Below are 16,456 nucleotides of genomic sequence, written 5' to 3'. Positions count from 1 at the left end.
GGGTGTGCAGGAGACAGACAATCAATGACTTTCTCTCATCACTGATGTTTCTATCTCTCTCCCCTTCTCCCTTCCTCTCTGAAATCAATAAAAACATTTAAAAAAAAACACTTCTCCAGCATTTTGTTTCAGCAGAATTAAACCAATAGGCATCTCTCTCCTGTTGCAATAGTGTTGAATGAAGTCTTCTTTACCTGTTGAACTTTGGCGAGGTGCCATTTTGCTTCAACAGGCACTTTTCTTATAGATCCAATCTTGGCATTCTTTTTGCTTTGCAGGAAGTATTATCATGCATGAGGTGTTGCTTCAACAGGCACTTTTCTTATAGATCCAATCTTGTCATTGTTTTTGCTTTGCAGAAAATATTTCATGCATGAGGTGGTTTCTCTCTCTCTCTCTCCCCCTTCCCACCTCCCTCCCTCCTCATGTAACGTGCTTGTGCATTTACCCAGGGAAGGGGAAACTCCATTTGGGCAATAAGTATACTCTGAATGACACTTGAGTCTAAATTGCTCGAGCTTTCCTCCGTGACTTCCTGCATGAGAGTCTCACACTCTGTAGATAATGAGTTTTCCTCTTATGGCTCAAAAGCTGCAGTGTTACTTACTTCAGTGTGAAGAGTGTTGTGTTCTGAGTGTGGCCAACCCTTCTGGGAGGGAGGATGGCAGCAATTCTCAGACAAAAAGGACCCAACCCTTCCCTTGTGGCTCATTGAATTGCAATGCTTCTGTTCCCGCTGAAATTCTAATCGGAAACAATAGCCCCCTAGAAGAAAATGTCCCGACCCTTGCTCATTTTGACCTGCTGCCGATATGGTACCATGGAGAAGCCAACAGGCCGGTGCCTGAGTAAGAGGACCCAGAAACTGGGAAATGCACAGCAGAGGGAAGAAAAATAGAAAGAGAAACAATGAGCATAACAGATGGCTCACTGAACAGAAGAGACAATCAAAATATCATAAAAGACAATTTATTCCCAACAAAGTTCCTTCTAGCTACACGATGGTATGGTGTATTTCACACAATAGTTACACTTCTGTTCTCTGAAAAGCTATGCTATAATTCACATTTATAGAGCATTTAGTATCTACATACAATTGAATCCTATTCTCAGATTCAAAATATAACATCCCTATAAAGAAGTTAATAAGCAATATTAAAAGTATGTGTGACCCTAAATTATCAAATCCTTTAAAATCCAGGTTACAGAAAGCAAGGTATATTAATGCTATTGGGTGGAGCAGAAGGAAATACTAGGAAAGAGGAGAGCTAAGCTGATGCCTCCACCCCAAAGAGCAGAGATGTGCCAGAAAGAAAATCTGAAGGAGGGTGTTACCAATAACGCCAAGGAATAAAGCTCCAGGGTAGAAGCTGCTCGGCAAGGTAAAAGCAAAAAGCAGAGAGAGGCCTCTCCAGAAACAAGGAGGAAAACCTAAGTGAGTTCAGAATGTGTTTTCTCATTAATGAAGGACTTGCATATAAAGATCATCTTCTTTTAAAATAGCTGGGAGAATAGCGATAGAAAACATATTTATTGGAGTTTTTTAAAGTCATTTTATATTTGAACGTTTCTTTTAATTTTTAATTAATTTATTTTTATCATCTGAAATGAATGTTTATTATTTTAAGTGATTTAAAAATCATCTCTATATAGTCATATTAGGTCATCGTTTTTAGGCCAAAAGATGCTGAGAGCTAAAACCAGCTAGACCCACATGCAGTTTGGACACTGGGAAACCAAACACCTTCACTCACAGAACTAACTGTCTACAGTAATATGACTTTACTATTCTATTGTCTTCATCAGCATAACTTTACTATTCTGAGTCCCTTGCCCAGGCGCATAACTTTATTGCTCATAACAGAAACTTCCTTATTTACAGAAATGTCCAACTCTTCAGTACAATACATCATAGGCAGTTGTGCCCTAGGACTTGTTCTGAACCTCTCTCCCTGAATCCTAGCCTTGAATGTTCTAGCAATGCTAAACTGCAATATCAGGGTCCCTGCCCAATTCTAATTAAGCCCTCTTCCTCCCCGCAATGTTCACATTGAAAGATATATCTTAGCTCTAAGCCTATATAATAAAAGCCTAATATGCTAAGTGTCCAGTCATCCGATCGGCCGTACAGAAACTCACCAGGGCAGAAAGCCCTGGATACCTAGCAAGGGGCAAAACTGGGGAAACAAGAACCTCACCCCCAGGGTAACCTATCTTCCCCTGGCATATCACTGGTCACGTGGTTTGGACCCCCTGATCTTTCATATCACTGGCCAGGCACCCCCTTACCCTTTCCTCCCTAAAGATAACATCTAGGCCTCAGTTGTATCTCAGCTCCAGTTCAGAAAACCAGCAAAACCAGACAAGTGACACCTTGGCTGCCTCAGAATCAGCTACATTGACTAATGACCCCTGTCCTGGCACTGACCAATCAGTGGAAACCAGGACCCTTAAAGAGCACACCTGGAAAGCTGACGAATAGTCTATTGAGACCCTTCCCGGAGACCTCCCCTAAGATTCCCACCTGCAAGGGAGATAAATATGCTCAGGACAAAGGACCCAGCTTGAGCTCTCCCTCCAAGGAGCATGCCCATGCCATTCCCTCCTTCCCTCTCCTTCCCCCACAGGCACATATCTCCCAACTTGTAAGGGACCCCATGAAATTGCAACCAGGGGAGCAGCAGCAGCCCATCCTGACCCTGTCTCCAAGGCCCCCTTTTCTCTGACTTCCCAGTGAGCTAAAGCAGCCCAGCCCAGGCTCTCCTGTTGCTTCTGCCATGCCCTCCCTTGTTTCGCTCTCCTAAGTATATTTTTGCTGCGATCAATAAATTATTGCTTGCTTTCCTTTCATTTTCATTGACCTTAAAATATTTTCTGCATTGACAAGAAGAACCGAAGTCCCAGTTGGTAACCCCAATTGATAACACTTTGTTCTGTGATTTCTCCACAAAATGTTATTGTTCTTTGCTGCAAATGCAATATAAGCCAGAGTTCTAAGCTACTACTTTGCATTACTTATTTTCCCCTGGATCTCTCCCAAGTATACAAGAGATATAAATGTTAATACACTTTTATTGGCTTTTTCTTGTTAATCTGTCTTTATTATAGGATGCTAAGTCAAGAAGGATAGTGGGGAAATTATTCCTCCTACATAATCAATGAGAGCAAGGGGACATATAAGTGCAATTTTAGGGGCTTATTGGTCCCGTTGTCTAACAGTGAGGACCTTCCCTGACAGGCAACACTTTCTGAACCGTCCAGCGAACTCTTCCTCTGCCCATCCTTACGTTGGTAAAATATAGCAGCAACCATTTATTGGTTAAAATGATACCATCAAGAAGGCATGCAGAAACTGCTTAATTACAAACACCCTCATTTGAAATCTATTCAATGTCCTTTCTAGGATTTTCTAGTGCTAAGGAGTTGATGATTGCAGATGATAAAAGTTTATTCTGGATCTAGCCAGTTTGGCTCAGTTTGGTCTGCGTCAGCCTGAAGACCAAAGGGTCCAGGGATAGATTCTGTTCAAGGGCACGTACCTTGGTTACAGGCTCTTCCTCAGCCCGGGCCCTGGTTGGGGCTTGTGCAGGAGCAACCAATCGATGTATTTCCTTTACTCGATGGTTCTCTGTGTCTTTTTGTGTCTCTTTCACTCTCCCTAAAAATCAATGGAAAAATATTCTCGGGGGAGGATTAACAAAAACAAAATTATTTGGTAAAATAATTTTTGATAAAATTTTTGGTAAAAGTCAATCATCTTGTTCCTTAGTATCCTAGAGTACTTTGTATGTCTGAGGGAAAAGGAGAAGAGGTAAAATACCTCCCCTATTTGTTGGTTACATTTTTTGCAATAAAAAAATAAGAACAAAATTATTGTAGTCACCTAGATTTAACATTTTCTTTTAAATGTTAGTACTAATATCTTGCTATCCTGTTGCTTTGGTAGTAAGGAAAGAGCTTATGAGAGACCAATTGGTTTCCTTCATAAAGCAAATTAGTTCAAATGAAGAGCAATATTATTTTCATTTATAAAACCCAAAGAAGAAAAAAATAGAAAAACATTTGGTCCAGTGGTTTTGTTACTCAATAGTTGGGGTGATATCATTGTCAAACTAAACCCTGGGCTGACTCAGTTTTTAAGAAGCCAAAATCCATTGGTTGAGGAACCATGAAGAAGCAATAGCACTGACAAGGAATGCTGATGGGTTGCTTGGTATATTTTGTAGCCAATCTGTTCACACATAGGTTTCTATATAGCTGACTCCAGAAAATTCACATCCTAATTCTACTTAGCATTTAGTCTATTCCTCCTCTCAATCATGCCAGCTTTGTCTTAGGGAAGATTAAATAAAGTGTTTTAGTGAGGAAACAAATGGAAGAACTTGCAATAAAATCTTAACACATTACTGGAGGAAAAGAGATGGGCAAAGGATCTCTGAGATACATTAATGGCCATTAGTTTTACTTCGCGCAGAAGTACATTTCAGTTGTCCCTTTTGACGTGACTGTAAGTACCAGAATTTATTAAGACAGCATCAAGTAAAAACTGGGACTGGATATATAAAATTGATATGGTAATTACTCTTACATGGCTTATCATGCCGATAAACATCATAAACACAGGTAGCGTGATGAATTACAAGCATTCTATCACAGGAAAGCTGGCTAGATTAGTTTCATGGGATTATTTAAAATGTGTTGCTCTAATAAAGTGGGAAGAAATATGTGAATAAAAATTCTCCCCAGAAGCCATTATAAATAATGCATGCAAGATGTTTTAAAAATCGGTACAGCTTTCCATTTAAATTGGGTGTAATTTTTTTCCCCACTGCACCTCCTTTTTCTCAAATTAGCCTGTGTGCTGTGACCACACCACGTATCCTGAGGTCTGAGAGTCAGTAACACAGCATTGTTTCTATTAATGAAGGGCATGTATTCCTTTAGGTTTCAAAACTTTATCACCAATGGGGTGGGAAGTCCTAGACTATGCAGGTGGGAAGTCTTAGTCAACATTTTCCTTGTTAAAATGGAAACAGTGCTCTATTGAGGGAGCCGCCTGTTCCCAGCACATCTCTATGCCCCCTTCCCCAATCCAAGTCTGGCTTGCTTTTAGTTAGACTGAAACCTTAGTTATGATGGCCTCAGATTTAGAAGAACTCGGTATACATTCTAAATCTTTTAATCCTGCCAGGCGTCATTAAGTCAATCACATAAACGTGTCAAGGTCTCACGTCCTTCACACAAGGAGAGGGATAGTATGTTTCAACTCTGGTGACCCATAATTCATACTGGAAATAAGGTTCCAGATATCCTTACCGACACAGTGAAGATAATTTATTGCAGGGAGAACTGCACTTGATTGCAGTTTCCCGCTGTCGCACTAACAAAGCCAAAGTGTATGAGGACAACTCTGTTGGGAGGAAAAACTTCTTCCTTTTTCCTCTTTCACCTTCAGTCCAGGAGTTGGGGGGTCTACAAATCAATGACAACAGACAGATTAACTGCAGGGAGAACTGCACTTGATTGCAGTTTCCCGCTGTTGCACTAACAAAGCCAAAGTGTATGAGGACAACTCTTTTGGGAGGAAAAACTTCGTTTTTCTTCTTTCACCTTCAGTCCAGGAGTTGGGGGGTCTTCAAATTAATGACAACAGACAGATTAAGAGGAGGAAAAAGGAGGTTTATGTACACATGCCCAGGGGAGTTGCTCCACAGGAGTATGTTGTGAAGTAGCCGTAGGTAAAGGTGTAGGTACACATGTCAACTTAACATAAGAGGGTTTGGGGGCCTCCAAAAGGAGAGTGTGGAAGATTCTGTTGTAGATGGTGGGGTGACACCATTTGTCTGACCAGGGGGGTCAGACTAAACCTGGGTTCAGCAACCTCGGTACTTGGGTTCTGGCTAGGGAAGAATTCAAAGTTCAGACCCAAACTGTAAGAGAACATTTATTGGGTAAATTACAGAGGTAGAGAAAGTAATTCCTAGGAGAAATGGGCTAAGCAAACAAGTTCTAGGGGTCAAGGAAGGGCCCTTGGAGCTTGGGAGTGAGGAAGCGAATGGTGAAGTGCCTGGGGAGGGGAGAGAAGAGGGAAAGGGAAAAGCACAGGCGTGCTCCCGGAGGGAGAGCGTTCCGGGTCCTCCATCCGAAGGATTTTGAGGGCAGAGGTTTTAGGGGTGGTTGCAGGGAAAGATCTTAATAAAATATTCAGCAGTTTTTCAGGTGTGTCTTTTCAGGGTCTAGGTCTCCACTGATTAATTGGCCGGCACCAGGGCAGGGGGCCCCATGAAGCTGGTCCTGAGGTCAACCATGGCTGGTTTTGTTGCTTATCTGGGCCTGGAGCTGAAATCCAACAGAGGCCTAGATGTTATCTCTAGGGAAGAAAGGTCAAGTGGTCCAAACATTAAGACCATGGATGTGCTATGGGAGGAAAGGGCAGCTCGGGGCCCATCCTCCTGCTCTGCTCATGTCTGACTAACTGCCTACAGCAATTCTACTGGGGTTTGTTGTGTGTGTGTGTGTGTGTGCGAGTGTGTGTTTGTTTTTTGTTTCTTTGTTTGTTTTTAGGTACTAATGAGAATGAGCAGTCTCTTTTCAAGGCAGCTGAATATGCAAGAAATGTCCTTGGGTGGAAATTCATAGCAGTTGTATTTTCTAGAATCTCAACTTAGGCAGATAAGATTTTTTTCTGATCTTCTGTAGCTCAAATATTGCCACTTTAAAGTAATCTTGACACCAATTCTTAGGGCCTGAGTCTGTCTGCACAGCTTTCTTTCCACAGATTCCAATAACTCAATCTTGCATCTATTTTTATTTTCCAGAAGGGCAGTGACCATAAAAATGGCCTACTGCTGGAAGGAATATCTTTTAAAGCTTTTTGCTTGGACTTTTATTTGCATTTAAAAGAGAGACCAACTAGGCTGTGTATGTGATTTGAAAATAATTACACAGCTTGCGGCCACATTAAGTTTGGAGAATTTGTTTTGAGTCACTTTTAGGAAAAGAGAAAGAGGCCTAAGTTTCTTTTATTAAAATTTATGTAATTCTTATGTAACTATTAGTCTAGGAAGAAATATATATATATATATACACACACACACACACACACACACAAATTGATATTACCTTTTTAATAATATGTAAGTTATACCACGTTCATTTGTCTTGGTAATATTTTAGGTTTCATCCCTGTGTTTGCAAGGTTGGTGATTTTACCAGTTTGGGTTTATCCTGAGTCACTATAAAACTTAAAGAACATCAAAGATATTTTTCCCACTCTGTCTTCCATTCCTCTAGGCCACAGATGATGTGTTTACAGCCTTTAATATATAGCTCATTTATTTTTATACTGATCAAGGTCACTACTATCTTTTTAATCAAATGGTTGATATATGAAGCTACTTCTAATCTTGTGGAATGATGCAGGAACCGGAGAAACTGACAGATAAAATTTAGGTCTCACTTCAGGACAAAACACAAAAAGAGAACTCAAATGATGACAAGAATTTCAATGAACATAAATTGATTTTCTTTAAGGTATTTTATAAACTCACTATACATGAATGAGCTTATTGTGTGGAGGTGGGGAGGGTCCATAAATGTTTTCAATTCATAAACATCCATTAAACAAATATGAATATATGATCACTAATGACAACACTGACACACAATTAAAAACCTAAGACACGTCCAACACTTGTTAATTCTGAGAATGTAAAATATGACCCATGATTTCAAGAAGCCTAAAGTCAAGTTTAAATACAAGATAGATACAGGATAGGAAATACAATGAAATGAGACAGCCCAAAGTGTGTATTAGTTCCTTGCACAAATTAGTACTCAATGAATATTACCATGATGATCAAGATGATAGTGGTAATGATCCTAAGTGTCCAATGAGTTAATAAGACATTCTTATAGACATTACAAAATGTCACATGGGCAGTGGCACTATGGCAAGGCTTCATAGTAAAAAAAAGAAAGGAATTAGATCATTGGAAAATGAGGAGAAGAAATTGTGTGTAGATGGTTGGCATCTAAGCAAAGTCATATAAGAAAATACATTGTATTAGTTGGGCATGAGAAAGCCCATTGCCTAGGAAAAAGAAAGATAGAGAGATAGATAAGGTCAAGGTTATGGGATATTTTAAGGCTCTGGCCTCAGTTTAATGTTTATTCTGAATGTAGTCGGGAATCATCCGAACTTTGTGAATAGGAAGGATGACAATGACAAGAGTCGTGTTTGGAAGAGCCTTGCAATGATACCCTGTTAGACTGAAAAGAAACCAGAAGAAGTATGCCAGTTAGATTATGTACATATGAATTAACTAATATAATGTTTGAACAAATATTACATATCTTTGAAAGTCACTCTAGAGGAAGAAAAATGTTAATAGATGGTCACTTTCCCCAAAGAGTCTGTTATCTCTCTGAGTGGAGAGATTTACATACAAGAAATAGACATAGGATTATAAATCAGATAAAATATAATAATATATTTAATTAAGCTGAGTGCATTATAAGTAAAACAGAGCAGAGAAAGAGAACATGGGGAAGGCTTCATGAACAAAGTGAGATTTGAAATTGTTCTGGAGTGATGAGTAAGGTCTAAGTGGCCAAAAAAGGAATGGGGAGTGGGGGAGGAGACATTTTTATGGAGACACATCACAAGCAAAAGTATAAAGATATCAATAAGTATAGCATGCGGTTGGAGCAATAAACATAAAGAATGAGTAGCTGATAAACCTATGCATGGGTTAAAGAAGAGTGGATACACAAATTAGTTCTAATGAGATGCCCAAATGGAATTACTAGTATAGATCATTATGTGTCCATTGTGTAATTATTTAATGCCAGGTGCTGCTCTAATATTTTCAGATGTGGGTGTGTTTAGTGCTCACAACAACCAAGTGAAGTTGATATTATCTCCAACATGAAGATGCAGAAACTGAGGCTTGCAAAGCTGAAATTAGAAAACAGGAATTCAACAAACATACTTGAGCCTCTGCCATGTGCCAGAGTGCCCGTTATTACAGATAGTCTTTGAATTTAGATCGGTTTCACTCACAAGACCCCATAATTCTCTCTACCCCATGTTAGATCTGTCTATTCAGCAAATTGATTCTCATCATAGAATTTCATATTCACTGACTGGCAGGAGGACACCGCTGTCAAAATGTCAAGTTCATGCGAGTATCACATCTCCAAGTTGCCTAAAGCAGATTTTCCAGTTTTTTGTTAACATAGTCGTCCCTTTTATCGCATCCTTTAAAAAAGTCTTTCTTAGCCATAGAAGCAGTTTCTAAAACTGGGGTTATAAATGGGGCCATAAGCCAGTGCTTTGCAATTCAGATGCTATCATTAGAAGGCAGCAGTGACATTCCGTCTCAGAAATGGGGCCATAAGCCAGTGCTTTGCAATTCAGATGCCATCATTCTGTCTCAGACCCCTCATGGGAAGGGTGGCTCACACTCCACGGGGTACAAACCCAAGCTGAGACTCCTCAGAAAGAGCACGCCGGTGGGGCGATATCACAGAGGTTTTGGAGAGAAAACAATCCCCCATAACATCATCGCAGAGCTATCTGGAGAAAACCATAATGGGCTTAAATGAGATTTAAATTAACTGGATACAAGCTTGCAGCGGCAATTATAAGGGCCTTTTAGCTAACAAGAAAATAAGGCCAGAGAATGGCTATGTTTAAAACTTCCTTCCAAAAATTGGCAGCTCTATATAGATAGATAGGTAGACAAATAGGTAGGTAGGTAGATAGATGATAGATACATAAATAGATAGAGATAGGTGCTGATATCAAAGCAGCAGAATACACCCCCAAAATATGCCACCTTGATATATTGATTATTTTGAGCTGTAGGCACTTGGAAAACAGCAAATGCAGGGAGAGGCTTCCTCTGAACTCCCCTGATCTATGTAAAGATTGGTCCTTCAACAGGTACTCAGTTATAATTCTCCTTCCTGCTACTTTCATCAACCAGGGAGTATTGATTCTTGTCACAGGAAAGGGGACTAGAAGCCCACACCACACCCAGGCAAGCTCTGTCACAAGCTATCATGCCTCCCACCTATTTTCAGGCTCCATTCATCTTTCCTAAAAGCCATTGCTTCTCCCCAAAGAGACTGACATCCCCCTCCCTTTCCTCATTAAGATGCTATTTCAGTCCACATGCTAAGCACCTTGGTGAGTTGCTCATTTTTCCCATTATGTATGAGGCATATATGTTAATCAACTTCTATTTGTTTTTCCCTTGTTTATCTCTCTTTTATTACTGGGGATTCAGCTAAGGACTCAGAAAAAGAGAGAAAAAAATACTTTTCCTCCCCTATAATATCTTTATCTACATATCTACATCTATAGACACACACACACAGAGACACACACACATACACTCACACACACACGTCATTTGCTGCTGATTTGGCTGCAAAAATGATACCTTACAGGAAGATTATTTTAAAAAGCATATAATACCTCATTTCAGCCAAGCCACACACACACACACACACACATACACTCACACACACACGCCATTTGCTGCTGATTTGGCTGCAAAAATGATACCTTACAGGATGATTATTTTAAAAAGCATATAATACCTCATTTCAGCCAAGCCAAATACAAACACAGAATATTAGGCAAAAGCCTACTAAGACTAACACACAGTCAGATTATTATTTACTTATTTAGTTGAATCTTCAGGGGATACTTGCCTTCAAACTTCAACGTCAATCAACTTAATGCAGTGGAAAGAATATGGTAACTGGAGTTCAAATGGGATTCCAACAATCACTTACCACTGATGAGTAACAAGTAGCAAGTTACTTATTACCTTACCCTACATTTTATAATCTACAAAATGGGGTACAACTACTAGGTTTCATGATTTTTATGAATAATAATTGTAATCAAATGAAGTGATTAGTTCAGGGTGTGCAATGAATACCATGCCCACTGACCTTGCCTGTGGTTGTTTTGACCTTGTCTGTGGTTTTCTTGTTTAGGATCCCTAAGAAGAAGACCCTGAGATAAGGATTTAGGTGTCAATAGAAATTTTGGAGGTGAAACCTGGAAACATAGGGAAGGGGAGAAGGAAAACAGGGAATGAGGCCTATAATGACCGTGTTATCAAACGATCATGCTTTGGATAAATGGAGCTCAATCCCACTATGACAATCTAGTAGAAAAAGTAGAACACAATTTACAATTATCCCAAAGGAGAGGCAAGGAAGCTGGGATGTTTATCCTTCTACACCCCATCTGTCATGGGCTAAAGGATGCTTACTTGGGCATTAACTGTCTGGCATTCTGTGGCTTGTCATCTATGGTAGCCTGTGGCATTCCCCTTGGCCAGAAAAGGAAGGCAGAAGGAAGGAAGGAAGGAAGGAAGGAAGGAAGGAAGGAAGGAAGGAAGGAAGGAAGGAAACAGTTTTAGGCACAGAGACTCATGGGTGGTCACAGAGCTAAACTCCTTCACAACTGAGGGAGGTGAAAAATAAGAGGATGTACAGGGCAGCACAGCATCTGCTAGAGCAGTGGTTCTCAACATTCTGGCCCTTTAAATACAGTTCCTCATGTTGTGACCCAACCATAAAATTATTTTCATTGCTACTTCATAACTGTAATGTTGCTACTGTTATGAATCGTAATGTAAATATCTGATATAGAGGATGGTCTTAGGCGACCCCTGTGAAAGGGTCATTCGACCGCCAAAGGGCTCGCGACCCACAGGTTGAGAACCGCTGTGCTAGAGGGACATATAGAAAAATTCTCTCAAACGCCCCCCTTTCCAAGAATTTTCCAAGATTTGACTCCTCTAAATTCATATGTACAGCAACAATGACAGTTTACTGATTTATCCCAGGCTCCCAGGGCATAGTAAGCATTTAATATCTATTTTCATTTATTTTATAATCTATAACGTTTATTCTTCACTTACAAAGAACCAGGCTCTCTGATAAATGATTGTAGACACATTACTGATATATTATTTCATTTGATCATTACTGTCCTATTATCCCCATTTACTAGAGAAGAAAAAAGAATAAGAGAGGTTAGAAAATATGCTCAAAGCCATGCAATGAATCTGACTCCGAAACCCATATGCTTTAATGATCATAAATTTACCATAGTAAGCTAACTATTAATATAAGGAAAAGGGCAAAGAGAATCAGATATTGTTGAGTCTAAGGGGCTGGGGAGCATGAGCCTGTTTTCTTTACCACTTCATACACTCCAGGGGATCACAGCATTGCCCCTCCAAGGATTAACACCCCTCCCTTCCCCCTCCAATACCAGATTGTCAGGAGGTGAGCACATGTGCAATAGAAGTCAAAATGGCAAAGGGGGAGGTGCTTGATCCTAGAGGCCTGTCAGTCTAACCTGGGAAAGGGCTCACTGTTCAGGGGGTGGAGCTATCAGAAGCCCATGAAAGCTTGGGAAGTTGATTGGTTGTTTTGAAAAGCTCCTCGTTCTTTCCAAGCTCAAGATAATAAAAACCCATCTTAACAAAAATGTTCTCTCTCGCTCAAGAACATATGACCATGTCGGTCCAGCAGCCAACTGGGGCCTGCAGCAGGTCACACCAGCTCCAAAGGACTAAGCTTTAATATGAAGCAAAAACTCTGGACACTGGCCTTTGTTTTGGCCTCGCTGAAGACAAGATTGGACTTTTTCCATGGAGGGACAGAGGGCGATGGGACATTGGGAACCCAGGAGGGGCACTCTTTTTATGTTGCATCCAACACCCAAATGAATCTTGCCACACCACAATCTCCCATGCATGGGTCCTTGGAATGCTTTCCTCACAATCCTGGGAAAGAAAGTGATTTCCATCAGCAACAATATTGCCTTTCTCCCAACTCTCACCCCCTTGCAGACCTTTTCACTCTCACACCTTGAGCAATCACCTTGGTAGATAACACCAACATCATAATCTATAGTCCTCCCTCTTTGGATGTCATATGATGCCCTCAAATGAAAGCTCCCTAAAGTGAAGCCCTTCTCTCCCTCCACAGATTTATTTGTGGATAAATTGTGTCAAGAGAATCAGGCTCAAATCCTCTTAGCCATTCTGTTGCTGCTCACCCTCCAGAGCACCATAATGACAAATGTTTTAATTTATACTACCAATCCTTTAATTGATTCCCTGCTATGTACCAACAACCCAAAAGACTTGGTCTTAGGAAGAATCCTCTTATAAAGATTTGTATAAGTCTAGATGCTAATCTGGACATAAATATCTTGCAGAAGACAAGAGTTAAGAACCACACATGAGATACAAATGTGTGAAAAATTGGATGGCACAATTATCAAATTCTCTGCTATCTTTTGTGACTCTTTTTCCTCTGCCTTCATAGGGCCCATTATTTCAGGGTAGGCTCCCATCTTAAAAATAAGAATATATTTTAATTGCATGTCATGGCTGTTAACTATTATCTTGGACTCATCTATAATAATAAAAGCATAATATGCAAATTGACCGAATGACTGAACAGCAGAACGGCCATCCGGATGACCTTCTGGACCACCCACCACACATACACTGGCACCAGGCCAGCCAAGGCAGGTGAGATGCAATTGGTCGGGGCCCGCCATCACCCAGGCCACCCTTTGTGGGGTGGTCAAGAGGGGGGGAGCTCCGTGATCAATCGCCCCAAAGAGGGAGGTCCAGGCCACCCAGCTGGCAGCGCTGTGATGTGTGGGCAGGGCCTCCCTCTACAGGGTGATTGATCTGGGGGCCCCGTGATCGATCGCCCCACAGAGGGAGGCCCAGGCCAGCCTAGCAATCACACCCCATGCCTGTCACTGGCAGAGGAAGGTGACTGGTGGTGGGGAAGAGGGGGCAGAACCACACAGATGGCAAGCAGTGGCAGTGGCGGGGGCGGGGCCAGCTGCCAGCAGCCAGGGGAAGGAAAGCTTCAATAGGACCTGATTGCCCGCCAGGCTAAGGAACCCTACCTGAGGGGTCCCAGATTGTGAGAGGGTACAGGCCTGGCTGAGGGACACCCCCTCCTCCCTCCTGTGCACAGATTTCATGCACTATGTCTCTAGTTTGTGGAATAAACTCTGTCATGCAATGAGTAGCTGAAGGTTAGGTTACTTATTACTGCTTTAGGCCTGGCTAGACCTGCCCTACTTCTCAGAAAAGTTTGAGGTAAACTTCACTATTTGCCAGTCTCTTTTCAGGCTTAGACACTGGAGGAACATCTTGTTTTAAGCTTTGTGATAATTCAGTAGTTGAGAATTTTAGATCTAAAAAGCCCTTTAAATCTTAAGTACCTGGAAATCTATAAGAAAACCATTTATCACCAAATGGGGTCAATGTCATCAAGATGAAACTACTGGCAATAACACCATGTAGCATTGGTGTTATTGAACTAGAGCTATTTATTGTTTGCTGTAGATGAGAGTATAGTCTGGGCATGGTGGGTGCAGAAGGCAGAGGGATATTCAGAGGCATGTCCCTGGGAGTAGAGGGGTAGGGGCTGTAGAGGGATTTCATGTCCTTGATAGAATGTGAAGAATAAATTAAAATTATCCAGGGCAACTGTTGTCTCTCTTCTCCATTCAGAACTCATAATTATCCAAGATTTTACTTGGACCTGCTAAACAAAGGAGGCCATGGATCCACCGACCATGACAGAAGTCTCCATCTGGAAATTTATACCATTTTCACTGAAATTATAATTAATCAGCTCCAAATACAAATAAACATATGAGTTATTGAGAAAGAATAAGTAAAACCATCCAACATCCAAATCCCTCAGATATTCCAGTCAGTCTTCACATGGCTCAATATTAAGAAAAAAAATACAACATAACTCAGGCATTCACTTAAACAAGACAGATGCCACATAAGCCCCTAAGTTCCATATTCTTCAAATTGTGTCCATTCATTCCAAGTAAAATGAGGTGCTCACATCTGTAGAGTATAAACCCCACTGCAAACCTCTAACACACAATACCTTCATTCACATTCCTTGCCTTGGGACCCATGCCACACTTTCATTTTCAAACATTAGAAGTTATTGTACATCAAATGAAAGTTTCAGAAACAAATATAACATTGGCTCTTTACTCACCTACAAAAATTAACAAATAATGGCATTCTATTATGTTAACTTCAGTTACTTTTGGACAAATAATATATGAGTTCAGTTGAATTCTCCCTCAGGACTCTTCCCAATACAATTCACTCCTCCTCTCTCTGGAAGCATCACTCTTCTGAAATCCCTGTGCATCCCTCCTACCTTTTTCTTTGTGTTTTTGTATCTACAACTAAATATAGGAATTTTGTCTACTTTTATATATTACTTAAATGAAATTTGAAAGGGTCATTGTACAGCTTGCTTTTTTTTCTGTTAACATCTATTTCTGTTGGTACATTTACATCTGACTTTCATTTTTCCTACTGTGAAATATTCCATCCTGTGAGTTTATAGAACAAAAAATCAATTATTATATTAATGTAATCACTATCCAAATAAAATTTTCTAGTAAAGATGTTGCTCGTTTTTTATTCCTATTGTTTTAATGGAGATTGGAGTTTTGTCTCAATATGCTGTTTAGCACAGAAAATCTTGTATGATCACAGACATCTACTCACTAGGTACTAGAAGATGGCCATTCAAGTCCAGGATCTACTTGGATTTGTCATATTCTTCTCTGAACTACTGTTTTCTCAGCTTTAACTGGAGTGAACGAGTGTTGGGAAGAAACCCACAGCATTCAGAATAGTCACATTTGAGGCTGATGGTTATAAGACTTCAGAATAAAGCAGAGATTAATGAAAATTAACAGCACTTTTTAGATCGAATTACTGTCTCCATTTAGGGCTAGAAAACAAAGACTGCTAAGGTTGCTGCTATGTACACTTAACTGCTGATATAAACAGGCAGCCTATATCATACACAGGTGGAAAAGGAATCAATTATGAGCTGACTTCTGAGCTGAAAGGTGACAGAAGGTACCCTACCAGCACCCCATACAGACACACAGCAATACCATCACCTCACTTCCCACCAGCTCACCAGAGATCTGAGTTCATCTTTTCCTAGGAACGTTCAGATAAATCTTGGTGACACAATGGAGTAATATGGCATTGACAGGTTTGTAGAGAAAGACTACACCATCTCAATAAAAGAGTCTTTTCTCTGCTACCTTGTCTGCATGTCTGTATAATCTTCGTCAGCCTCATAGGCATCCGGTTCACTGTCACTCATTTTACCTTCTTTTAGCACTGGTTGTTTATTTTCCTATACACCAAGCTTCTTTCCAAGTCAAAGAATTTGCTTATGGCATTCTCTCAGTTTTTCCCTGCTCTTCACTTGGCCAATTCCTACTCAACTTTCACATTTTAATTTAAAAACTCAATCCAGGTTAGCAGCCTTGGCTAGATAATTTCAGAACATCCTATATTCTTCAGTAGCACTGCAATTTTAG

The 16,456-nt window shown here is 40.4% G+C and overlaps 1 long non-coding RNA gene across 1 annotated transcript; it reads right to left on the bottom strand.

Moving 5' to 3' along the window:
• Nucleotides 1-5,610: 5,610 nt before the first annotated feature.
• LOC106727728 lies at nt 5,611-12,035 on the bottom strand. The gene is made up of 3 exons (XR_001363961.1): nt 11,952-12,035; nt 10,972-11,080; nt 5,611-5,633 (listed from the first exon to the last, which is right to left on the bottom strand). It is a non-coding gene; the product is annotated as an uncharacterized LOC106727728 (long non-coding RNA).
• Nucleotides 12,036-16,456: the final 4,421 nt, after the last annotated feature.

This window comes from Myotis brandtii, unplaced genomic scaffold, assembly GCF_000412655.1.
Source record: "Myotis brandtii unplaced genomic scaffold, ASM41265v1 scaffold47, whole genome shotgun sequence".
Lineage (NCBI taxonomy): Eukaryota > Metazoa > Chordata > Mammalia > Chiroptera > Vespertilionidae > Myotis > Myotis brandtii.
This window is presented reverse-complemented; position numbering and strand designations above follow the sequence as displayed.